General features: G+C 43.1%; 1 protein-coding gene across 3 annotated transcripts in view; it reads left to right on the top strand.

Moving 5' to 3' along the window:
- Window positions 1–4,480: 4,480 nt before the first annotated feature.
- The window catches only part of HIVEP1 (human immunodeficiency virus type I enhancer binding protein 1), a 171,317-nt gene continuing 170,677 nt past the window's right edge, over window positions 4,481–5,120 (top strand). For 2 of the 3 annotated variants that reach the window (XM_014459335.2, XM_006092941.3), the window contains exon 1: window positions 4,844–4,951. The gene's annotated coding sequence lies outside the window, so the exon portion shown is untranslated. Of the gene's footprint in view, window positions 4,581–4,843; window positions 4,952–5,120 lie in introns of those variants that run through there. The other variant, XM_023757387.1, reaches the window with a different exon arrangement.

Genomic DNA, 5,120 nt, shown 5'->3' with positions numbered 1-5,120 from the left:
CGTATGAGAGGCAAGTGATCAATGTTTCTCTCTCACCTCAATGTTTCTCCCTCTCTCTCAAAGGAGAAATAATTCTTTTTTAAAAAGTTAGGAATGTATATTAAGAGTATGCTAAAGGCAATGGAATTGCTGGTGGTTGAGAATCGAGGAAGGATACAAAAGGAAAAGGATTTGAGAGCAGGAAAAAGGGGAGGAGGATTGAAGTTCTCCAGTCAAGCTCTGCCAGGAGCCAGCTTGGTGACATTGTAGAATACACATGACCACTTCATATTTTAGTTTCCTAGTCTGTAAGATAAGCAGTTCTCTTTTAACCATATTATGTAACATCAAGTCCAGAAATTAAACATTCCAAGTTGTTTAAATGAAAATGCAAAAGTAAGAAAACACTAAAGCTGGCATGAAAGCTGAGTAACTAAGCTGCAAGATGAGCAGGGCTCCGACTACAACAAAGTGGTTCGTTTGGGGCCATTTTGAGAGCAGGTCCTGGGCACAAAATAGCAGAATCTGAAAGTAACTAGCAGGACTGCACTCACTTGTAAAGACGTTATGGTCCTCCTCTCCTTCATCTACTCAACAAACATTTATAGCAACACTGTTCCAGGGAACAGGGATTCAGTGGGGAACAAATCAAGCCGCCTTTCACCACGGCCCTCATATTTTACTTGGGGACTGAGAGATAAGAGACTAGTAACCAGTAAGATAATTCCAGAGTGTAAGATGTTATAAAGGAAAGCCATGGCGTGATGAGACAGAGAGTATGGGGTAGGGGAAGTGATATGCACACTTTAGATAGGATGGATAGAGAACGCTTAATTTACATATGTTTGCATTGTGCATACACTGGGGGAAACGAGACCCTTAAATCCTTTGCCAATCAATAAGATGGCTTTATTTATACAATGCAGTAAAGGTGCAGAAAGCAAAACAGCTTTCCACAGAAGGTTTGACAATTATTTTACTAGAAATGTTAAAAAGTACATACTAATGGTTTAAGAGTTATTTAGTAAGGACACATATGTAATACCGTAATCAATAAAGAAAATAATAGTTAAAAAAAGAGTTTTTTAGGAGTAATTCTTTCTGGAAATAAGTGAGACTAGAATGAAGTCCTTTTGGCCCTCCGAGGCTAAGAAGAAATAAAATTAAGCATGTCCCAGCAGTGTTTCGCTTGGATAAAGGACACTGCAGTCTAATCTGGAGCTTTCCTTTTTTTTTTTAATGCAGCAGTGTTATTAAAATAGTAATGATAGTTATAATCGTGGCTAACATTCATTGAGTACTCAGTCACTTCCAGGCATTTTCGTCTAGAATTTCACTCAGTCCTCTGTTCACCCCTACAAGGAATGTACTGGGGCTTAAGGAGATGGGAGTGACCTTTCCCACAGTCACCAGTGTCCTCTAACTGAAACCCAGGTATGTCTGAGCTCAAAACCCATGTTAACTTATTTTATCTACAAGCGCCTGACAAGCCTCTTTCCTAGGTCGGTATTAGTTCACTCTGCATTCCCATGTGAAAATACTCTTGTCTGCTATCAGCTGAATTGTGTCCCTACCCTGACTCCTAAATTCATATGTTGGAGTCTTCCCCTCAGTGTGACTGCCTGTGGAAATAGGGTCTTTATGAGGTCATTAAGTTAAAGGAAACATAAGGGTGGGCCCTGATTCCATAGGCTTAGTGTCTAAGAAGAGATACCAGAGAGCTCACTTGCTGTCTGCGTGGGCACACCTGGAGGAAAGACCATATGATGACATGGTGAGGAGGTGGCTGGCCAGCTCCAAGCCAGGAAGAGCGTTCTCACCAGAAACTGAATCAGCAGAATCTTGATCTTGGCTTTCCAGCTTCCAGATCTGTGAGGAAATAAATTTCTATTATAGAGTCATCCAGTCCATGGTACTTTGTTATGGCAGCCTGAGTTGACTAATACAGTGTATTAGATTGCTGGACTAACACAGTGTCTTAGGTTGTTGGGCTAATACAATGTCTTAGATAGTTACACTTGTTTCCACATTGTCAGATGATGGATAAAGTTGAATTGTTTTTTTTAAAATATATTTTATTGATTTTTTACAGAGAGGAAGGCAGAGGGATAGAGAGTTAGAAACATCGATGAGAGAGAAACATCGATCAGCTGCCTCCTGTACACCCCCTACTGGGGATGTGCCCGCAACCAAGGTACATGCCCTTGACTGGAATCGAACCTGGGACCTTTCAGTCCCCAGGCCGACGCTCTATCCGCTGAGCCAAACCGGTTACAGCAAAATTGAATTGTTTTAATTGAACGCTGTTGCCTCTTAGGAATTGCAAGTATTGCTTCTATCAATCTTTCACCTCTTTAACAGGTAGTACACCAAATAATACTCTTTAAACTAAATTATTAGTTGGCATTGAACTTCTTTTTTAAAATATATTTTTATTGATTTCAGAGAGGAAGGGAGAGGGAGAGAGGGATAGAAACATCAATGATGAAAGAGAATCACTGATGGGCTCCCTCCTGCACTTGTTCCACTAGGGATCAAGCCCACAACCTGGGCATGTGCCCTGACTGGGAATTGAACTGTGACTTCCTGGTTTATAGGTCAACGCTCAACCACTGAGCCATGCTAGCCGGGCTGAACTTTTAAATAAAGTTAGAAACCAGATTCCTTAGATTGTGTATCCTGTAATGTTAATAATATCAACATTGGCATAAATGTGAATGCATCACACCATCCCAACTTTCCTATTTTTATCACACAATCTACCAACTTTCAAAACTTGAAACTACGGACTTTTATTTTTTCATTCATTTTTCTTCTTTACGTCACAGATGTAGAACATTAGACTTATTGTAATATTTTTCACAAAATATAATCTTTAAACTTTGAGCAGCTCCACATTCTTTGGGTTCTCTAGCTGCAGGCAAATTAGTTAGCATTTCCAAATCTCTTTTTCATCTGCAGTATGGGTTCATAGTGGGGATTAAATGAGTTTATATAGCAAAGATCGGCAAGTCATAAACTCTGAACTGTCAATTACTACCACTACCACTACTACTACTATTACTACTGCTAGTGATACCAATGCTACTATTACTCCTACTTCCAATAAAAATACTATGATGATGGATCCTAAATCCATTAGTGACAATAATTTTCCTTAAAAAGATCATTCTGTCTACACATCTCCAAATGACTACCAGCTACAGGCATACCTCAGCTACACGGCAGGTTCCATTCCAGGCCACCTCAATAAAGTGAATGTCACAATAAAGTGATCACATGAACTTTTTGGTTTCCCATGCATATAAAGTTATGTTTACATGATACTGCAATCTACTAAGCGTGTAATGACATGGCTAAAAAGATGTACATACCTTAACTAAAAAATTCTTAATTGCTAAAAATGCTAACTATAATCTGAGCTTTCACTGGCTCATAATTTTTTTTGCTGGTGGAGGGTCTTGCCTCGATGCTGATGAAAATACAATATTTGCAAAGTGTAATAAATATGCCTCTATTTGCAGTATCACATCTTAATTCCTTCCTTAATTCCATTTTAAGTCCTTCCTTTTGCCTGTTGCCTGCCCATCTGTTTTCATAGCTCCTTGCTAGAGAATCCACCCTTCCTGTTTGCCTAGGACAGTCCAGGTGTGTGTCTCTCATCTGGGTAGAGTTATTAATAGTTTCTCTTTCCCTCTCAAAAGTCCAGTTTGGATGCTACATTTATGTGGTCACCCTATTTTTTTTTCACATTTGTTTTGACTCTCCACTCTAGCCAGAAAAATCATCACACATAGTTTACTTGCTTTCACCATCAAACTATTTCCCTTGCCTGGAATGCTGTTTTCATACTATTGCCAAATCATGAACTTTCCTTCAAAATCCTACTCAGAACTCAGTCTCAGGATGGAACTCTCATAATCCTGCCCTCCACCCAATCCAGAGAGCTCTCAGCAATCATGTAAATAACTCTGTATAACTTTAATTGGCTCCGTTTATATGCTGCTTCTTGTATCTTTTTTTTTTCCCCTCTCGGTACTTTTCCATGTGTTTATCCTGTCTCCATTAACTTGTAAACTCCCAGAGGGCAAGGTCTGAACGCAGGCTGGTGTTGGCATAAAGTGGATGAATAGTTAGGGCTGAATGGTAGACAGTGCAATCCTTCTTGATTACTAATCTGTTAAAAAAAAAAGAAAAAAGCACCTTTTGTTAGTGCTTTGTGTGTGATGGTTTTGAGACTGCTAATCTAATGTAGAAATATATCCAGTTTCTGCTCGTGTCCAGATAGCTGAGATAAAATCAACAGTTACAAGCTTTCCATGGTGTGAGGGGGAGGGGGCCCTATAGGAATGGCATCTGAAAGGCAGGCTGCTGCGGAGTTCGTTTCCTTCAGGGGCATGTATATATTCTCGGCTCTTCCAGGCCGCAGGTCTGTCTAAGGAGGGAAATAACATCTCCTCTCAAAAGTGAGCTCTAGCGACCAAACACACAATACTCAGAACACAGACAGCACTACCTTGCTCTGAGTTTGTGCTGACAGTGGCGGGAAGTGGAATCTCCAGGATGACGACTAGCGAGGTGGAGGGTTCATCTCAGTCCAGGTAACAAAGGGAAGGCAGGGCAAAGCCCCCTTCTCCCCGCCGGGCTCCGAGCTCGCGCTCCGTCCCCGTGACCACCTGCTCCCTTCCCTTCGGACCCCGCGGGGAGCGCCAGGTATCTGCGCGGCGTGCTCGGCGCCGGGCCCGGTCTAACCCACGTCGGCGGCGCGCGCGATAACATCAAAGCCCGAGGCAGGGGCCCGAGCGGGAGGGGCGGGGGGGAGGGGGCCCCGGCGGCCTCGGGAGCCAGGCGCCTCCCCCTCGCATTTCCTCTCACGCCCCTTCCAACCTAGGAGGCTTTTGGTTTCTGCTTTTGTTGTTTTTAAAATTAAAACCCTGGAAGCCCCGGAGGAGACTTTTGCGTGGCAGTTCGGGTAAGTTTTTCTCCGGGTTCTTTTGTCTGGCAGCTGGCTCGGGGAGAGTTGGCAGGGGGTGCGGGAAGGGTTTGTCGCCGGGTCGCCCCGAGGAGGAGGAGGAGGGGATGCGGCCGGTGGACAGGAAAGCCCAGCGCGCGCGGAGGGCGGAGGGCGGAGGGCGGGACGG

This window comes from Myotis lucifugus, unplaced genomic scaffold (genome assembly GCF_000147115.1).
Source record: "Myotis lucifugus unplaced genomic scaffold, Myoluc2.0 scaffold_107, whole genome shotgun sequence".
In the NCBI taxonomy this organism is placed as follows: Eukaryota; Metazoa; Chordata; class Mammalia; order Chiroptera; family Vespertilionidae; genus Myotis; species Myotis lucifugus.
Note: the sequence above shows the minus strand (reverse complement) of the source record. Positions and strands in the feature narration are given on the sequence as shown.